The sequence below is a fragment of the Phyllostomus hastatus genome, unplaced genomic scaffold, assembly GCF_019186645.2.
Source record: "Phyllostomus hastatus isolate PE091 unplaced genomic scaffold, TTU_PhHast_1.1 phas_contig_40, whole genome shotgun sequence".
Taxonomy (NCBI): Eukaryota; Metazoa; Chordata; class Mammalia; order Chiroptera; family Phyllostomidae; genus Phyllostomus; species Phyllostomus hastatus.
Genome location: NW_025333872.1, coordinates 87,779,621 through 87,802,113, shown reverse-complemented (window position 1 = coordinate 87,802,113; position 22,493 = coordinate 87,779,621). Strand labels below are relative to the sequence as shown.

The 22,493-nt window shown below is 34.8% G+C and overlaps 1 protein-coding gene across 5 annotated transcripts in view; it reads right to left on the bottom strand.

The window, feature by feature from the left end:
- The window catches only part of TAB2 (TGF-beta activated kinase 1 (MAP3K7) binding protein 2), a 75,545-nt gene that overhangs the window by 37,297 nt on the left and 15,755 nt on the right, over positions 1-22,493 (bottom strand). For 3 of the 5 annotated variants that reach the window (XM_045843350.1, XM_045843354.1, XM_045843351.1), the window contains exon 2: positions 12,023-12,171. The exons of 1 other annotated variant lie outside the window; for it this stretch is intronic. The gene's annotated coding sequence lies outside the window, so the exon portion shown is untranslated. Of the gene's footprint in view, positions 1-5,335; positions 5,424-12,022; positions 12,172-22,493 lie in introns of all 5 variants that reach the window. One more of the 5 variants, XM_045843352.1, reaches the window with a different exon arrangement.

Here is a 22,493-nt window from a genome sequence, read left to right as displayed (position 1 = left end):
AAAGGAAATCAGAGCAATCATTCCCCCTGCTCAGAATCCTACAACTGGCTCACTGCTACCCTTCGAACTTCATCTCCTACCACTCTCCTTGTTCCCTCAGTTCTGAGCGGAGACTTTGGTTCTTTGCTTTCTCAAAGAAGCCAATCTCATTCCTCCCTTAGGGCTTTTGGACTTGCTGTTCCTGGTGCACGGAACACTTTCCCCTCAGATTACCTGCATGGCTTCCTCCTCTTACTTCATTAAGAACTCTGGACAAATGTCACTTCCTCCGAGACCACTTCCTGAACCAATTTCTCTATCTAAAAAAATGCCACACTTGTCTACCTCCACCACATTCTTATATTCTGCCTTTTCTTTACAGCATTTTATTTATTTTCTATCTAGCTATCCCCACAATGTTAGGTCCAAAGGATCAAGAACTTTGAAATAACTGGTATCTCCTCAGAATCTAGGTCACACATTTTGATGAAATAGAAGGTTATACTGTATGGTTTCTTCACATTACTTTGTTTCAAAAACATACTTCCATGAGCTAGATTTGGAAATATATACACAATTTGAGGGAGAAACAAATAAATTTTCAGTCTAATTCAGGACCACCTTTACCAGTTAAAAGAGGATGAATCATGAAAATAAATTTAAACTCATTCCATTATTAAAACATGTACAGAAATTTCTAAAATTCTTTGTGAAACTCATCACACTTGCTTACTTTTCTAATAAAGATTGTCAAGTACACAAACAAGGAAACTGTTCAAATGTATAAATGTATTTGAGGGCTCCACTCCTTGTAATGGCTAAGCAGCTCCTACTAGACCAGTTCTCACCATGAACAACTAGACACAATAGACAAACTATTAAAAAACAACTACTTGAAGACAGAAGGCAGAAACAGCAATGAGATGATGGTTATGATGGTAATGGTGGTGGTGGTGGTGATGGTGCTAGGGGTGGGGAGAAGGACTCAGAACTTAGAAGATGGAATGGGGTCACTTTCCATTTTTTAATGGCTTTCAGTCAGAGAGCAGAGGTAACACTGTGAGAGAAAACCTGCAGTTTTACTCACTTAATGAACCAAAAGACAGACTGACATAACCACAACAGCTAAAAACCTAGTGAGTAAATCACAAAAGAGAAAAAACAAAACAGAAGCATTGAACTCTACGTATTCTATCCGTACACACCTCTGATCCCCAAACTACACATATGAGAGTGATTCCAAGTAGCCAGGCTAAGGCTAAAACAACAAAACTGAGATTTCAGTCCGTAGTTTGAGTTCAGCCATGTTAAATAAAACAGACAGGAGAGTAAGCAAGCAAACCAATGAAGCAAACATCAATACTCACTGGAGGAACACAACAGAATGCACAGTCTCTACAATCTGGCATTCATAATGCCCTTGCTCTCCAGGTCACAGGTGTTCCTGGATTAAAGGCACATCAATACAAGTTCGTAATTTAGATAACTATTTTAACTTGCCCACTATTTTATCTTCCATCTTTCTCCTTCTGCTACCAGATCGGATGCTTGCCATCTCAGTTTATCTTGTTGCTGTTAGTCATTTTTTCATCTCTTTTTCATTATTCAAAAACAGATTCAAACGGAGCACGGTACATTAGGAAAAACTGTAGAGAGTAGGGCAGGAAAAAGGTAGGGCCCAAATCATGAAGTGATTTCAATGGCCTTATAGGCCATTACAATTCAGAGGTTTTACCTTCAAGGTAATGGAAAGCCACCCAAGGATTTAAGCTCAAAAGCAGGGAAGGTGACATGAAAGTATGTATATGAGATCTGTCCAGAAGGTATCCAGCCCTATGATATGAAAAACAGAGACACTGATTGAAGAAGATACAAGAAACACTGTACACAGGACAATGATACCTCAGTCCCCTTCAAAGTAGGCACCTTGGGACCTCACACAGTTCTCCCAGCCACCATCAGCTGCCCTATTGTATTTTACTGAATCTCGTCGATGGTCTAAAATCTCTTTCCTTTCAAAGGTGATTTTAGTTTTGGGAAAAGCCACAAGTTACAGGGCACCAAATCTGGGCTGTAGGGGAGCTGAGTCACCTGGGTGACTTGGTATTTAAAATGAGAGGTGATGCATGAGCAGGTGTGTTGTTGTGATGAAGCTGCCAATCACTAGATGCCCATAGCTGTGGCCTTCTGAACCATCCAAATAGTTTCTACAGAGGAATGTTCAAGCTTAATGCAAAATTTAATGCATTGCTCAGTCATTTTGAATGCAACAGCCACACAGTACACATGCTCACGCAATGGCATCTATTGCTCCTACCAACTAGTATAGTGAAGTCTTCATTGTTCACGCATGTGCATTCCAGTCCACTCACCTTGGTTGCCAGGTTACATGGATATTGCACAAACCATTCTCATTATATTAACAATGGCTGGACTTTTTCTGGACAGATCTCATAAATGGAGAATGGCAATAGTGTGGAGAAAAGGGTAAAAACATGTCAGAAGCCCAGTTAGAAAACTACTGATGCAGCCTAACCAGGAAATGGTAATAGCTTGTAATTGCAGAGTCAGCAATGGAGACTGAGTAGGAGAAACTTAAGAGATTTAGGAGGTAATAATTAACAGCACTTAGTGATGGACTAGATATTGGGGTACAGAAGGAGGTGTCAAGGTTGATTTCTGATTTGCTCAATTGTATGGCAGTTCCATGTATAAACTAGGGAACAATGGAAAAGGTCTAAGACTATACATAAACTAAGGGGTAGATTATGGTTTGGTTTTGAACATGTTGAGACTAGGGAACATTCATTCATTTATTTTAGGCTGATTTTTTTCAATTACAGTTGACATACAATATTATTTTAGTTTCAGGTATACAACATAGTGATTAGAATATAACTTATAAAGTGACTTCCCCCAATTAGCCTACTATCCATTTGATATTAGTTATTATAATATTATTAATCATATTCCCTATGCTGTACTTAATATCCTCATGTGCCTTTAAAACACTAAAATAGAGATATCACAAGAAGAAGTTGGAATATATAGGTCTGGAACTCAGGAGAGGTCTGGGCTGCAGATAAACATTTGAAAAGCATCTTTGGTGCTGGTGTTTATCAAAACTTGCATGTAGATGAGATAGATAATCCTACCATATAATGTAAGAACACTTGAAAATATTCTTGATTATAAACACTATAAAACATTATAGTCATTACTAATTTCCTCTAAAGGCCAATATTCCTTACAGCCCAAAGGGACAAAAATTTTGCCACCCTGAAGCTGCTTTTGGGAATATTGATTTTAAGTTGTTTATTAAAACACAAGATTTAGAGAAAACTTCTGACCCTCGCCCTTTCTTGCCCAAGAGGCTCGGACAGAGAAACCTGCTTCACGAAGGTCTTGGGATGTGCCCATTAGGCTAGCTACCATATATCTCACTGAGTTGCCTAGCAAGAATTTTCCTGCCATGTATGTTCCTCTCTTCCTCAATTAACTGTAATTGCCCACTCTCACTTCTGAAATCTAATATCCGCCCCTTTCCTTTATCCAAAAATGTCTTATATACCCAGTGTTGCCTTACTGTCTTTGGAACTTACATGGAAATTTTCACGTCTATGTGAATTCCCATGCACATGTATTAAAACTTTGATTTTCTTCTGTTTGTCTGCTAATCTGATTAGCCCAGCCAGAAGAATTTTGAGGGTGGGGGGAGAAATACTAATATTTTGTAGCTCCCTATAAGCTCGAACAACAAAACAGTATATATACAAAAACCGATTTTCAAGTATCTTAATTTTTGGTTCAGGAAATAAAATTTTAATATGACATACACTATAATAAAAATTTAAATAAAGTTAAGTAAATTTTTTTAAGTAAAAATTTAAGTAAATTAAGTGATTTTGACTGTGAGAAACACCAGATGAATGCAGAAACCATAATTTCCTGGAACAAGCTATATATGAATATACAAAATGTGAATATGAACACACCTCAAACATTGGCCAGCCACCTCTCGGCTCAGAGTACCTGTGTGCAAGGTCTGTCACACCCATCCACATCTTGTGTTACAATTTTCCTTCTAATTTCAGAACCCCCACCCCTTTGCCCAATTCACAATAATAAGCTGCCACATCTATGCTCATTTCCATAAGCAAACTTCAGGCTTTTTCAAAGCAAAGAATATTTATTGTATAAATACTGCATAAGTATTTACATAAGTATTTACATAACCACTTAACATTTATATTACCGTGTTTATTTTTGTAAAGGTTCCTATCTTTTTTTTTTTTTAATGTTCACCAACGAAGTTTTGAGTGTTGTCCTCTGAATTCCATTTTTTCACATAAATCCTATAAGGTTTTTTTTTTTTTTTTGCACAGTTTGCAAATCATGGTAATTTTTAGAAATACAATACTTATGTCAACTGTCTGTACTGCAAAGACCCTCTGACCTCAACTACTATTAACACTAACTTCCCTAGGATGTCTAATGGAAGGCAGAATATTTCAACTTATCTCTGGTTGTCAATACGCTGTTAACAATTCTTATCACTAACTACAAGGTGTCTCTTCTATGAATTCCCTGATATTATCATACTGCACCTGAGTTATTCTTCAAAGAATATTTTTATTATAGGAAGAAGCACTGATAGGAAGTAAAACCAGCTGAGTGATGTTCTAACTTTTAAAATGAAAATGCCATTTAGGTAATAGTTGATGCATTTCACATTTTTTACCTTTAAAAGAATTTACAAATGTTAAACATGAAAAATTCAAAGTTATTTTTAACAGCAAATTATTAGAATTGTATTTCTTAGAGCATGATGTTACAACTTTATGAAGGCAAAGCAAACTTTCCCCCCAAAACCTATAATATCAAGTTATTTTCCTACAAGTTCAAATACAAGAATGATAGCTATGGATTTAAAAATCTAAAATTCAAATACTAACACTATTTAAGATAAAAAATAAGATAATTATAACCCATCTTTAGAATAAAACAGCTGCCATATTTGATCATTTTATATAGTTAACCAGTTATTTGCAAACATAAAATAACAGAAACATACCAAATCAGTTATCTAAATGCTATTTACTTTAACTATTATGTTCAGATTTAGTGGCATTTACAAGCTTGAAGGGAACAAAGAATTACGTTACCAAAGAATGGATTTCTCAACCTCATAACCCTATAATAAATTTACTTTCTAAAGAAAAATAATAAACATTAATAGTTGAAGTAACATGATACATATTACCTTTTCTTAAAAAGAAATCTTCCCAATTTTCTCATTTAATACACTGCCTCAAGTTCATGAATGTTGACCAGTTCTTATGGTTAAAAGGCTTACCAGTAATAAGTTCTTCTAAAAGGAATGTGCAAGTCAGCCACACTTGGCAATTTACGTACTGTGGTTTTGTGGTGAGTGCTACCATTTTCTAAGGATCAAGAAAAGTGCAATAAATCTAAGGCAGAATGGTTATAATTCATCAAAACATATTATATAACTACCTTTTTGTATATTTTCCAATTCATATCTCATTATTTTTCAATACATTAGGGCTTTAAGATATAAACAAGAGTTACTGTTCAGTGCCTTTCTTTACTTAAATTTTGGATAATTCACCCCCTGCATAGATCTTAAAAAAAAAAAAAAGATGATATAAATGTACTATGACAGTAAGTTCCTCTAATGGGTTAAAGGAAAAAAAAGGAGAAAGATAATGAAAGCACTTGAAAGAACCAACTTTCATTTCACATTAACCATAATATTTGTAAGGAACCAATGAACTCAATGACATGTGAAATTACAATAATTTGGTTAAAATATTAATATAAAATGGCATTTTCATATGAAGATTAAGAGAAAGTATGAGAAGTTTCACCAACTGAGCCTTGTGCAGCTGCAATCCCTTCTTGGTTTCCCTGTTTTCTCCTAATACCTTATCCTTCTTTCTAACACCATGGCCCTCAGCTGACTTTCCCCAGATGGGACTGCTAACCAGCCAGATGTGTGTTATGGCACTGGGAGTGTGATGATTAAGTTCATGAGTTAGATATAATGTCAATGGATAGTTATTACTGACATCTTAAAACCTTTAATAACTAACAAAAAGCTAAACTGACTATTGTTAAATTACACACATATATTTGATTGGTCATTTGACAACTGTGGTAAATCATGAGACCATTAAGCCTGCTAACAAAAATAAAATCTATGTGTAAAGAAAAACTTTTAAACAAAGATTTCATTACTATAATGGTACTCAGAATCTTAAAAAGAAAGAGAATTCAAGATGAACAAAGTGAAAATGGATAAAACAGTATTGTCACTGCAACAAATTTAATAAAAAGAAAAAAATATTAAACTGAATCAAGTCTCTAAAATATAATATGTACAATGCAATAATTTTCTTAAGTATGTGCCAGTCCTTCAAATCTAACACTTGATTGTATAGATGGCTAGTAGTCTTATTATAATTATAATGAATGAAATTTTTGTTAGATGAGGCCCTGGCTGGCGTAGCTCAGTGGATTGAGCGTGGGCTGGGAACCAAAGTGTCCCAGGTTCGATTCCCAGCCAGGGTACATGCAGGGGTTGCTGGCCATAACCCCCAGCAACCGCACATTGATGTTTCTCTCTCTCTCTCTCTCTCTCTCTCTAAAAATAAATAAAATCTTTAAAAAAAAAATTTTGTTAGATGGTCAAAAATAACCTCAGAACTGTAGAGAAACTCTTATCTCAGCAAATTTATTATATATAAATCTGTTTCACATTTCTCCAAACAATTATAAATACCTTAGCGAATACTTAATATTTTTAACTGTATAACTGACTAAAAAAGAATAATATGATCCTATAATACTTATCCATAAATCTAGAAGGATTTTCCTAATGAAATATGAACTTTGAAGTATAAACTATATGAAAGTGATAATCTAATTAATATCTTTATAAAATATCATTTTCTAATGTATTATTTTAATATATTTTCATATGTATTATGTATATATTTTAATAAACTTGAGTGACTACTACTTAATACTATAATGGGTGCTGAAATATTCAAATTAATAAAAGCATAGTTGCTTATGTTCCAAAAAATTTTCATTTTAGTAGGAGACAAACACATCAAAAAATACATGTAATAACTAGTCGGATGTGCAGTATACAAGGGAAAAGGAGGGAGCAGACAATTCTGATATAAGGGGAGAATTTTAAAAGAGGATTAAGTAAAGGTGACAACTAAGCTGGGCCTTGGAAGAGGAAAACATGTATACTAGGTGGGTACGTGAGAGGAAAAGAATATCTTAGACATAAGTAACTGCACCCAGAAAAAGACTTAAAGGAGTAAAACAGAATGGCAAGTTTGGGAACCACAAGTAGCTGGTTACTGGTGAAGTGCAGGTAGCAAAACAAGGAGAAAGTGGGATGAAAGATGAGGATGAAAACGTGGGACAGGTAGGGTTACATCACAGATCTAATTGACCTCCTTTGCACCATGTATACTGTATCCCACAAGTCAGCAAAACAACATGCCTCTCCCTTTCTCCATTCAGATAATTTATCTCTGAAGTTCCAGGCCCTGCCTGGTTCTGTGACATCCCACCAAGTCCCAGAGGCGAGCATGCATTCATTCAGCAACATTTACTCTGTGCCATGTGGAGGTGCATAACCTGCAATGGAGGTCAAGAGAAAGAAATGCCTAACTCAGGAATTACGGACAGGCAGGAGAGACTTCACAAAGAATGTAGTGCTTGAGCTTAACCATGAGAGATGAGTAATAAAGTCTTGCAGGATATCAATGACAATTGTGTTGGCAGAAAGGTCACAAAAGAACATGATAAATTTAATAAATTGTGGTATATAATGCAGCTGGGAAGTGAGATGAAGTTGAAAAGGTGGGAAATTTTCAGTGAAAAATACACAGATATCAGGTAATGTAAAATATACATATAGGAACATTTAACTGGTCTGAAACTTTCTCAGAGATATGACCTACTTTTGGTTCACCATTTCTGGTATCCATTCCATAAACGCTGCCCACTATATGCCACGCAATGTGCTCTAAAATACGCAAAGATGAACAAAATATAGTCGGTGCTTTTGAGAAGATTAAAATCTAGGAGAATTCAGATTTATATAGGACTTTTTAAAAAATGATTTTATTTATTTTTAGAGAGAGGGTAAGGGAGAGAGAAAGCGCAGAGAGAAACATCAATGCATGGCTGCCTCTCGCACACCCCCCACTAGGGACCTGGCCTGAAACCCAGGCATGTGCCCTGACTGGGAACCGAACTGGCGACTCTTTGGATTGCAGGCCATGCTCAACCCACTGAACTACACCAGCCAGGGCTATATAGGACTTCTTATAGCAAATATTTGTTATCTCATTTTACCTTCCCCATATATGAAGCAGAGAAGACAACTGTTGTATCTTTTTTTTTTTTTAACTGAAGAGAATCAAGGACAGACATATTAAGATATATATCCAGTTTCAGCTAAGTTGGTAGCAGATCAGTATTCTTAGCCAGTAGTTAGTTCACTGTTACTGCAATCAGTTGTGAGATGGGTTGAATGAAATTAGTTAATAATAAGGTACCAGAGTTCTATCTCTTTATTTATGTTTATATACATTAAAGTATCTAATCTAGAGACAAACATACGTGTTCAAAGAGGAGCATATAAAGATGATCACACCTCAGTGTATATTAGTAAAAACAACCTAAGTGTCCATTGAGGAAATAAGAAGTAAATTATTGTATAGCAATACTAAGGAATGCCATTCAACTGCTTTTTTTTTTTTAAGTGGAGTAAGATATCCAAATAATTATATGGAAAGACCTATAAAACATTACCAAATGAAAAAGATGCAAAATCCATGTATAACCGATTTGTGTTTTTTTTAAAATAAGGATACTAAAAAGAAATTTATAGGAAAGGTTCTAAAAGGATATCACTAATTATTTTGAAGATGGGGCTGGGGAAAGGAACCCATGGATCAAAGATGGTCCAAGGAGGTTTAGTCATCTCTATTATGTTTTCATTTTTATAAGAATATATATGCATGCATTACTTATGTAGTCAGTATAAACAATTGGAGATAATTAGAGCAGGATATTTTCCTTATGAAAGTATTTCCTATAAATTTCCACATAATGTTACCTGTATTCTGATATGTGGGTAGGAGAGTAATAGAATGGAATGAGCTATTTGAAAGTACTTGTACTTAGCCAACCATATGCACTTTTAAATACCTAAAGATTAGGTTACCTATGTTGAAATTGTTAATGATATAGTTAACAGATGCAGCAATTATCAATTTTCAGAATGCATGACAGATAAGATCTACAGTTATGTTTTAATTAATTTATCCATGATTATCTCTATGCTTAGTCTAATTCATAGTCCACTGTTTATTAAAAACAAACAAACAAAAAAAAGGCAGGTCTGTCTGTCTGTCTCTCTCTCTCACCCAAAGGCTACCTCAACATGAACTAATATGCAGCCCTGAAACTGAGTAAGCAGTACTTTCTACCAATGAGATGGTTTAAATGTTTAAAAGAAAGAGGTAAGGGGTAGTAAAAAAGAAGTTTATTGCTACTATCTCAAGCTTAAGAGTCTCCTAATAAATGTGGCACTGTTACAGAAATTTATCACACATAAAGGTGGACAAGAACACTTTTCTGACCTTACAGTATAATCACTAGAGCTTAGCACTTACTGTAGGCTGGTCCTGTGCTAAATGATTGACATGTATTATTTCAGTTACTTCTCACAACATTCCTATAGTAAGGATTAAATGAGACACTGAAGGTAAAACTCTTCCTATACAATGCCTCACACATATAATAATAAATGTTGTCCTTTATTAGGTATTACTACTGCCTAATCTCTGAACTTTATCAAGCAATTCTCCCTCTGCCACATCCAGCTTTTCAAAAGACTCACTGATATAAGCAAACCAGGGCCAAGAAATCTTCAATGGAGCCCTATTATTTACTGAACTAAATCAAACTCCTTCACTTGACATTCATAAGCATACACGGCATAGCTCCATCTCCCATCACCCTCTACTTTACTATTTTCTAGGCACACAGGACTCTCACAATTTCTAAGATTACATACTTTCATTTCCATAGCTTAGAAAACTTAGAATACTCTTGCCACACTCTCTAAAGAAGAATTCTATCCTTCAAGGCTCAGTAGAAACAGTACTTTCCCCCACAAAAAACTGATTCTCTCTGGTACCTTCAACTATACTGTTCGCATCTTTATTATGATACTTTTTAAAAAATTACTTGTCTAAGCTCACTCAAAGTTAGGTTTATTCTTTCTGACATCCTCATTGTGCCTAGCATAGTGCTTTAAACACAATTTGCACTCAATAATAAAAAAACATTTTTACCATTACTAACAGCCCCAGTGATAACTAATAAGATTTGAAAGTCAGATGCAATTCCCTCTTCATTTTTTCCTTTAATTCACTTAACAGTAGTAATGCTCCAATAATGCTAGTCATAGCTCCCTTTCCAGTCCTAATTCAAGACTCAGATAAAATTTTTTCAATACCAAACAAATAATGTGGCATATAATCAGTGACTTAATACTGACTAGATTGGTTGATTTTAAATTCATTATACATTAACAATGGAGGGAGGAATTTAAAGCTCGAGCTAGAATATTAGAATCATCTCTTAAAAATTACAATTGGAATATTAAATTCCTCTGTTCAATATTGGGTAATCTCTAACCTATCTGAATTTGAACTTTAAAATCAACAGATATGGTCCTGGCTGGTATGGCTCAGTGGATTGGGCGCTGACCTGTGAACCAAAAGGTCACCAATTTGACTGCCAGTCAGGGCATGGGTTGTGGGCCAGGTCCCTAGTTGGTGGTGGTCAGTGAGAGGCAAAAGAGATGGATGTTTCTCTTCCTCCTCCCCCTCTCTCTGAAAAGAAATAAATAGCTCTGGCTGGTGTGGCTCAGCAGATTGAGTGCCAGCCTGTGAACCAAAGAGTTGGTGGTTCGATTCCCCGTCAGGGCATATTCTGGGTCCCCATTTGGGGGAGCACGTGAAGCAACCACACATTGATGTTTCTCTCCCTCTCTTTCTCTCTCCTTTTCCCTCTCTCTAAAAATAAATAAAATCTTTAAAAATAAATAACACCTTTAAAATAAAAAGATATGATTATCTTTTTTAGTAAGTAAAAATCATCTTTTATGGGTTAATTCTGTTTCTAAATTTATACAAACCGGTAAAAGTGATCAATATCCTTAAAAACTAATCGACTTTAACCCTCAAACCATTCATACGTAGTTTCCCCTTGATTAAAATCTAAGGCAGCAGGAAACCTCAGTTTTTAGTTTTGTTGTTATGTTTTGTTGTTATAATTCCAAATACTTGTAACTTTCTAGTATGGTTATTTTTTTTCAGCAGTCAAGTAAAAATATGGTAAATATTAGTTATATACTTATATTTAAAATTGAATTCTTCATGTAACAGTTCCATATAATACATTATTTGGTTGTATCCAGAACTCTTACTTATGATTTCCAATTACTGAAGAATATATTAACTCTTTATACGAAGGTATTCGTAGTATAGAATAATCGTGGAACTCAGGATGGAGAAGTATTTTCATTTATTTAATTCCCTATATTACTTGTTCTATATGTGAAACTCTTAAAAAAGGAAGATAGTTCTATTGCAGTTAATGCTTACTTTTCAATGAAGACCAGATTACTTTTTGTATACATTTACACGGCTTAACTCAATAGCATTTCAAATTTATTTTTCTTAATTTGTTTATGGATTAGTTTGCTACTACTAGCAAACAAGTTAAATCAGAAATATTCAGGCAAAAGTTATGTTAAGGTCAATACTAGCCACAAGTTACCTCGATGTTAGGGATGCTTCTATACTTTAAAGCAAGAGGACCACAAATTTTGAAAGTAAAGTTTTGGTTATTAAAGATTTCATCGTAAGGCAGTTACATAGGCTAAGCTTGACTGGTGCCATCCACTTTAGCATACCTGGAAATAGAAAAATTCAAATTGTAGCTGTTCTTGGTTGGCCCATTGCCATTTTTGCAGCTTACAAATGTTTAATTAAGTAACTGCAGTGAGCTCATCTCTACTGGATACTTCTTTTCCAGGGCAGGTCCAGGAACTGGGTCTGGAGCCTTGAAAGCAGAAGAGAAACTAGAGTAAACTAGAGGTAGGCAGAACAGGAAATGTGACCAGATAACATTATGAGATCTAATAGCAGTTAGGCAGTCCCCAGTGTGTCTCACATAAAATATTCCGAAGTGGAAAAGGGTCTCTGAAGTTACACATTACCAGAAGATGCTGTTTACATTAGTTAAATCATTATTTTAATCTACCCAACTCTATTCTAAACTCCCAATCTTGAAACTGAAACAATAACCTTCATATCTCTAGTGGCTTTTAGCAATAGACTGTCCAGTATCAGACCACAGAGTATAACAGAAAGAGAAAAACAATAAACCCATTTTCAATGGTAAAACTTCCCAAAGTCCTCATTTTCGGGTCATTCTGCTTTTCTGTTTTGCTATCCTATTTACAGTCCTCTTCTAACTGCACACCTAATTTCTTAAATCAATTCTCTTAAGGTTTCTTTAAGAAATGCTTTAGATATATCCAAGCAATGAATTAAATTTCAAGATCCAATTAAAAAAACAAAAAACAACACTTGGTAATTCATAAAGAGGGAAACAAAGAACAGCTCATAAGACATGGTTCTCAACCACACTGGAAATTCTCTCTTCCATTACCAAAATAGATTCAACAATGAAAAAAAATTGTTTTTGGTTAGGTCCATATTGAAAAACAAACAGAACAAACAACCCTGCAACTACAAACATTACAGAAATGGTAGGATATGAAAAGTGGTAGACTGTTGTACCAATTAGATCACCAGGGCCTGGAAACAATGTCCTTATGTTTGGTGAGCTGGCACCCTAAGGAGTTTCTCCCAGAAACCAATCCCACAGCAGTCAAAATACATTGAGTTGCCTGCTGCTGCCAAATGATAGGTGATGTGAGAATTACAACAAGACAAAAAAAAAGTGAAGACAAGGATTCAAATAACTTAACTCCTCGCATCTTTAGTAACTAGCACTACAACAAATGCAAACAGAATTAAGTAGTTTTTAAGAAAAATATAAATTTTTGATCTTTTGTGATGTCATATTGTCGGTGGAAAAAATCTGGTTTTTAGTATTGCCTTGGACTAAAACTCTCTGCAGAAGTTTCCTTTCTGTTAAATGGGACACTACTGCCCACCTCACTGGACTGCCATAAGAATTAGCTTAAGTATAAAAAAACCACAGCTAACAATCTGGCATATTGCAGGTATTCAATACATTTTCTTTATTACTAAAGGATAAAACATCTTTTGTTCTCAACATGGGTATAATTTCATTTTCATAAATCCTAAAGCAACAGTTATGTAACAAGCTTTAGTTTTAAATAACTCCTCTGTATCACATCCTAGGAGATAAAACCAATTTATCATCATTGATTGCAGAACACCTACAAAGTAGATGTATGAGAGAGCTCAATTCCGAGAGGTAATCATGAATAAAAATATAACAATTTACATTTAGTGGCAAACAAGAAGACATGCAATTCTTTTCCAAGTAGAGTAGAAAATACTTTCATCAACACACCTTTTGTTAAGGTTACAGATCTGGAATACAGTCCTTTTTAAAAAACAAAAGAACACGTGATATAACTTGGGTCTTGAAGTCAGGAAATGTTTTAAGGGCAAAGAAAAAGTCTTACATTTGTGCAATAATTTTCCTTACTGATAGAACAGTGGGTTCCACACAAAATTATTATTTACCAAATATGGCTTGAAGATCAGATTACACCTTCTCTGGCATTACCAAGTAATAGAGTAAGTATCACAGCCACAAGGAAAACAAAAAGATTTCCTTAAAGTCATTCTAAATGTATTTACTGTTACAATTTTATTTCAAAGTAGTTTTTAAAAGTTAATATAAAAAGTGCCCTATTCTAAATAGGCTGCACTTTTCTTAGGGATATAAATAGTCTGTTGTATTCCCCTAAGAGGAAAACAAAAAAACAAAAAACCAACAAAAACTATTTTAAGAATGAAGATTCCCATTCATTGACCCATATGAATAGGCTTTCAGTTTAAAGGACATAAAAGAAAAAAAAAACCAGACAAACTAAAATCCACTTTAGATTAACTTCTATCATACTGAAATCTCCTTACTCATAGTAATATTTCAGTTGATTCTTTTGTTTTTTCCACATATACAAAGTCATCTATAAAGAGTGAATTTGCCTCCTTCCTTTCAAATAATTACATCTCTAATTACATCTCCTATTTTGTTTTTATGTCTAATTATATTGGTCAGCATTCTCAAGACAATGTTATATAACAGTAATGCTGGCCACATCTTTCTTGATTTATGGCTTTTTAAAAGGACTTTCACTATTTCACTAAATACTAAAATAGGAATTCAACCATAAAAAATGCTGACTTCTGGTCTGAGATACCTAAAATCTTAGGTATATCAATTTATTCTTGTTTCACTAAGGATTCTTAGCAGAAATAAATGTTGGTTTTTTCTCTCTTTTTGGTGTCCTTTAGTCATAATCCCCCCTCACCTACTAATATGAATTTGATGTTCCTACAGTGAATCCAATTACAGTATTATTCTGTTAGTATAATAATAGATTCCATTTTACAGTTTTATTAAACATTTTTACACCAATTTTTGTGATATTTGTGTGTGTGTCTTTCATATCTTATGTGATGCTGTCTTTGTAAAATGAACTGGGAAGCTTAACATTTTTCCTCTCTATGTTCTAAAATAGTTACCTGGCACTTGATGTTTTAAGGAATTCAATGGTAAAACCTCCTAGGTCTGGTGCTTTTTTGGGGGAAAAGTCTCTTACTAGTAAGACTAACATTTTTCATTTGTGGCTCCAGATCTTACCCTTTTCTTTCACATCTCCCTTTTCAATCTCTCCCTTCCACATATGAACATGGTTATATCTTCTTTAGCAATTATTTGTTCACAAAGCTATTTATTAAAATTGGTACTTTATTCAAGGCATTGAGGAAACAGAGAATGAGCCGTAGTTCCTGCCCTTCACCTACCGCTAATCCAATAAAAACCATAAACATGTATGCAAAAAACTGCAATAGCAACATAAAAAATGAATATGCTATGCCATTCCATGTAGCTACCATTCATGTCTCACCAAACTTACCTACCAAGTACTTACACTATGGCCTCAACTTTGTTTTAACCTGCCTTCAAGTCTCCTCCCTTGAAATAGTTTTATTATAATCACCAAATCCAACCTCTTAAGGATCCTCACCTACCTTTTTGCAATAATGTTAAGTTCACAAATATTTTAAGGTTTATTAGGCATTTCTACTTTACCACATCATTTGATCCTTATGAAACCCACTGAGGAAGGCTAGGTAGTTATTACTCTCCCCTTTTTGCAAGGTTCAGAAAATTAATTTACTGATTTATCAAAACTCCAATGAACAGCAGAGTCGGAGCCAGAAATGTATTTGTGGCTTTCTAATTCCAGGTCCAGGGTTCCTTCTCTGTATTGCTATGAAGTTGACTGACTGATTAGTAACTTGACTACTGATCATTATCTTGGAAACTTTTACTGCATGTTCTTCTAGTTTCTCAGGGTCCTTATTTCTATGTTTGTTCTTACTGTTTGTCAAAAGAATGTACATGTAAAATTATGACATTCCTTCTCTAACTTCTTCCCCTGGCATCTTATTGACACTTAGAAAACAATCTAAGGAGAATCTCCTTTGAATTGTGGTTTAAGTTTTCTATTCTACTTGGTGCAACTTAAATACTCAGAATTGTAGAATTTGATACTGAAAGAAGCCTTGAAGATTATCTAGCCCAACATCTTTATTTAATAGAAGAAAATCAAAGTTCAAATCATACAAATTGGTAGCAGAATTTGAATAAAAGTTTAATACAAAATTTGCCTTTTAGAACATATGAATCACAAAATAAATGCATATATTAGTACACAATAAATAGAAAGTAATGTAACTAATCTTAAGTATAATTACTGGGCCTTATTTCATTTTTGCCAAAGAAACACTAGTCCCTATTTCTAAGAGCTTTTATTTATATGCCAGTATTAACATATTGAGTCCATTTATTGAAGTAGATTTTTAGAAATGTCACAGAATGGCAACGCAGTTAAAACCTACCCAATTCTTTATATTCATGCATTAATTGTCTATATTTCAGGTTTTTTAAGTGAACTGGGAATCAAAATCACACCACTACCTAGGGTAATGCTTCCTAGCTAGAGTCATCGACCCAACCCACAGGGCAGACACAGACACCACTGGACTGCTTGCCGTGAAGCACTTAGATCAGTGGCTGGCACACGGTACACATTCAAACCATGTCAGCTACTACTGCGGCTGCTGCAGCCATGACTCCCTTCGAATATATTCATATCATATAAATATGGCCACATTAATGACTTGACCATACAGAAAAGACTACTGTTAGGGGACAAGTACCTCACTGTACTCCTTTCAGTCTACTTTCCAGGTGAGCATGGCCCCGCTTCTTAGTTATCCAGGAACACCGCTCTGACCACTCCCAACCTAGAAGTCTGAAGGCTCTGAAAATTCAGAGCGTATTTTAAAAGGAAATTTTATACTCCAGTACATCTGAGCTTTTATTTTATCCATGATATGAAATACATGAAAAATAAAAGCGAATCTCATGTGAAGCAAGTTTAAACTTGCACTCTTTCCTAAACTAGCTTCCCTCAACTTCTCATCTTTATCAGAAGTAGCAATTCTCTTTTTAGTCTGAAAACAAAAATTACCTAAGCTCTTCACATGCCTCTCTCGACTCCTTTAACTCTCACCCATTTAATTATCATCATCCTCACACAATTTCTAAGTCTCCTCACTGGCTGTTACCATCAATACAGTCTACAATCACTTGCACAATAATGAAATCTAGAAAGTACTGAAAAGATCTTTATTCATGAAACTCCATGTCAAAACTCATGTGGTAGTGGCAAAAATCTGCTCTGAACTGATACGAGGCTATTTATAGGCTTTATTTGGCCTACTTACTGTGAATATTTCCATGTTTCACTGCAAAAATGTTAGTGTTTAATTCTGAGTGATACCTCAGATCTTCCTGGGGGTGTTAATAATATATGCTATACACATGATGTTACCTTTAAAAACTCAAAAAAATTTGAATTCCAAAACACAGTCAGCCTCTGGGTTTCAGATGAGGTATTATGGACCTGTACAAGACTCTTCCAAGAATCCTGATTTAAGCACCCCATTCCCTTCTTTCTGATACTTTCCCTTACACCACTCCATGCATTTCAGCCTCACTATTTACCACTCAGTCCTGTAAGAGGACTTGGAATTGTCAGTTGTACTCCACCCCTACTGCTACCACACTACCCATCGATCACCCAGCATCTGAATGACCAGACACATAGCTTTCCTCCCTGACACACCAAGGTGTTCCCACCTGCTTTATCAAGTACATTATAGCAGATTAAGAAATGCTCCTTCATAACCACTTTAAATATTTTACTCCTGTGAATAAGAAATTAATAAACTAGAGCAGATAAACAATAAGAGTAATGAAAGTGATTGTGGGATCACAGACATATGTTGTTTTAACTGTGAAACCTTAGTTTATTTACAGTTGTGAGCTGAAAAGAGATCTTCCCTCTTTTAAAAAATGGAAAATTTTAAAATTTTCTAAATTAACCTATATTTATTCTGTAATTAAAACAAATAAAAAATTTACTAGGCTCCTTTGCTGGTGTAGTTTTCAATGCCTTCTCCAGTTTGGTTCCACCAGATCTGGTGTCATGGACCTCTTAGGCAGTCTGGATGGAGAAAGCTAAAGATTCCCAGTATGTTTTTAAATGCATAATATAGAGTACACAGCATTACAAAGAAAGGGTTTTAGTGAAATATAGTTAATTTTTAAATACATAAAATATGATTACAAAGAAAACCAGTTACACAAAAAGTTACCAAGTGTTTCTAAAATCCATTATTTGTAATATATTAATATACATGCTTCTTTATTAACACTCAACACATTAAAATCTAAGGGTCTAACAACAGCCATAATTTTTAATTAGAAATCTGCATAAATTATATGCAGAGATGTCCACAATTGTAAATTAATATGAAAATATCAGTGTTTTTTCGATGAGTAATAAAGTCAAAGGCATTGCTAATACTACAGTGGTTACTGCTTAAAATAATAATAGAAGGAATGCTAAATTTCAGTTGCAGTTATTGTTAGTGAAAGTATTAAAATGTGATTCTTTTTCTCATCCAATTGCATGGATTCCTCTAAATTCTATCCTCAGACTGCCTTCAGGGGTCATGGGAACTAGCGTCAAACTCTTTATGTTAAATCCACCTACTTTTATTCCCTACTATCCCCTTCACCTGCAGGAATCCAGTCAGGCTTGTCTGAACACGTTCATCTATGCTTTCTTTCCTGACTATGCTTAGAATGTCATTTCTCCACTTTGATACTTATCAAAATCTTTACCTCTTCAAAACAGTTCAAGTTTCATCTCCTCCTTGAATCCTCATTCTACTGCCTCAGCCCCATGAATCTCTCTACTCCTAAAATTTTTTACTTTTTGAGGGAGAGAAACATCGATTGGTTGCCAGTTGCCTCTCATCTGCACCCTGACTGGGGATGGAACTTGCAGCCCAGGCATGTGTCCTCACCAGGGATTGATTTGGCGACCTTTTGCTTTGTGGGATGACGCCCAACCAACTGAGCCATATGGGCCAGGGCTATTCCTAGAACTCTTAATGTAAGGCTTCCTGATCCAACATTTGATCCAACATTTAATTATTTTCTTACAGTTCTACTTCTCTATCTCCTCATCTAAGGTAGAAGATCCCTGGGGATATGAGCTATATGCTTGTATATAGCACACTGCCTATATATAATATAGGCATACAGAATGTATGCAATAAACTATTATCAGTAAATCAAGTATAGAGAATCATTTGTTTGGCAAATTAAAGTAGCAGGAAATACATAAAGGCCAAAAGTTCTACTAAGCAGTTAAAATAGATGTTATAAATAAAGCTTAATAGTTCACCCTCAATCAAAACCTAAATACTCTTACTATATTAAACACTCAGAAGCTTATTTATTAGGCAGTAATAAATTCCAAATAATAAATCAGGAAAGGAGTACTAAAGTAGGCATAAACCAATGATTCATTTCAAAAATATTTGCTAAGCACCTACTACATGCAAGGCATTATTCCAGATTCCAAGATTCAGGGGTAAAAAAAACAAAACATCTCACACAGGAATTTTCTGTTAGACATTGGACTAGAACCCAGGGCTCCTGACTCTCATTCTAAAGCTCTGAAACTTTAAAAAGCCATTTGTTTTTCAGAAAAGGTTAAGTATGGGGCAGGGGAAATGTTCTTCATTTCAGAAGGCTAAGTTATAAAAACAAAGATTTGGAGCTATTAAAATATGTATATATAAAATCTACATAGTACATCTAAAAACGTAAAAACCAGGCTATATAAAATCTATAAAGGTATAGATTTGGGGATGTTTCAATTATGTAGAATATTTATTACTTAATGATACTAGAGGAATGAGGTGTTCTTTACTCACTGGTTAGTATTTTACTTTATTTATTTTTAGACGGGGGGAAGGGAGGGAAACATCAATGTATGGTGGCCTCTCGTGCGGCCCCTATTGGGCATGTTATCCACAACCCAGGCATGTGCCCTGACTGGGAATTGAACCAGTGACCCTTTGGTTTGCAGGCTGGTATTCAATCCACTGAACCACACCAGCCAGGGCTGATCAATATTTTTAATCACAAACACTTCATAAAGAGTTCTGACAAGTTACTTCATTTATTTCATGTAAAAACTACCAATATCCCAGAAGTGGGGTAGGATGGCAGTAGTAATGGTGATAAATATTATTCTAAACAATCTAATCTTTTTCACTGGAGGAAAGGACACAAAAGAGGATAGTTCAAATGTGGCTGGGAAAGAAGAAACTGCTGGCCACACATTTCAATCTCAATTGCTGATTATGACATCAAAAAGAAATTACTTTTCCTAAATGGGAGAAAATGAGCGAAGGGGACAGAAACAGGGGTAGGGCTGAAACAAATAAACTAATAGCCTTACTAGCAACCTACAGTCATCTTATCTAAAACTCAATTCCTCCCACCCAATAAAGTACCTCTATGTTAATTATTAATATTGAGCGTGACTCTGAAGCTAGAAACCTCAGGGTCGTCTTCTTTTTCTCCATATACAATCAATAGTGAATTTCCACTGATTACTCTTAAATATTTCTTGTATTCATCCCTTTCTCTATTCCTACGTCCTTGTTCTTCAGGTATCTGTTACCTGGACAATCACGGTAACAGAGTAATCTCTAATCTGATGATTTATTCCACTCCTAGGCCTTTCTAAGCTGTATTTCACAGTGCTAGTAAATTCTATAGCTCCTAAAACTGTATCTGGATCTTCTTCCCCAAGAGAGGTAAGAGATGTTACTGTACCAAGTTTCAGAAGAAGGTGGTGATACTGACTGTGGGAGTAATGGAAAAGAGGCTAGGCAGGAAGAGAGCAGACTAGAAAATTAAGAATTTACTAAAAAGGGGTCAGAAAAGTTAGATAAAATGCAGGAAAGAATGAGATCAAGACAGCCAATGAAAAAAGGCTTAACAAAAGTTATTATAAATTTTCAAGCTTTTTAATAGTAAAATGTTTTCTATAAATACCTAATATGTATTAAGAATTTAGCCCTGGCTGGTGTGGTTCAGTTGGTTGGAATGTCATCCTGTAAACCAAAAAGTCTTGGGTTCAATTCGAGGTCAGAGCACAGGCCCAGGCTACAGGTTGGGTGACTGGTAGGTCCAGGCACATACTAGAAGAAAACAATTAATGTTTCTCTTCCCCCTCTCTCCCCTGCTCTTCCCCTCTCTCTAAATTCAGTAAGCATGTCCTCAGGTGAGGATTAAAAAGAAAGAATTCATTATATGTTAGATACTAGGTCAAATGATTCATAAAGCATTCATTTATTTAATGCTCCCAATAATCATGTAAGGTATTATCTCTAGATCAGACTCAATTTACCATACATTGTTCTTTCCCAGAGAGGAGTAAGGATTATTTTATCTAGTGCCACCCTCACCTTATTCCCCATAATGCCTAAAACAGAGCACTAAACAATTTACATTCTACACTGAATCAAGAATACCAGAAAAAGCCATTATTCCTATAGTTTATTTGTCATGGACTAACACAATATACTTATGTGCACATACAAACACACTATGGCTCTGGAAATAAAGTATTGTGGTTTTCAAAAATAACTTTTACTGGTGCTTAAATCTGCACCAGAACAGTAACGGCTTAGAGTATTTTTGTCCAGTAAAGCTCAAAGGAAAAAAGATGTATTAAAATATGGTACTTTTTAAAGTATAATTATTACTGAAGAGAAAAATCCCTACTCTTAACCTGGAAATAGGATGAAGGATTTAGATAGAAGGCAGATAGATGAATGTTACTTTCTCGTAAAATGTGCACAGGAAATGTCTTATGAGACAAGTTACTATGGCCTAAATTCCAAGCTAGGTCTACTATTTGCAATGTGTGCTTCATTTGACACAAGAAGTCTGGGACAAAATTTAGATGGTTTTGCATAAAGCCATTATGGCTAGCAAAAGCAGAACAAATAACAAAAGGCAAAATGTGTGCATCACTGACCTTGGGTTAGTAATGTTGCTATGTATGGGACACATTTTATAGCAGAGGAATGCCTGTTTGAAAGCATAAGTTACTACTCGGAAAATGACATTTAACCATTATCCATACTTTGGAATCTCAAAAACTAATTTACTCTCAAAAGCAAGCAAGTTCACTGGCTTTAAAATTCAGCAGTGTATGGGTTCACTCATTCACTCACAAATATTTATAGAGTGCTTAAGTGCCAAGCCATTGTACTAATGCTGTAAAAACTTATATTCAGTGGGAGAAACTAAAAAGTAAACAGAATATTTATTATACTATAACATGGTTAATCCTGTGAAATAAAACAAAGAGCTAGAGACATATAAATTAATCAGAAAATATCATTAGAGTTAACCAGATTAACTAGTTACACAGTCACAACAGAAGATCATGGCATTTAAAAAATATTTTCCAGAACACCTTAAAATGAAGTAAATAAACGTATCTGAATGGAACTCAGAAAATCTGTCTTTTTACTAATTCTGTAAACTGAGGCTCACCCTCTCTCTTTTCTGATTTCTGGCTCTAAGTTAGAAATCTAAGTCTCTCCTTGCTAGCTATTTTGCATTCCTGTTTTTATTTTTTGATTTTGATCTATCTGGCTGTTCTGTACAAAAAGAAATACTGCCATAGAAAGTCATCC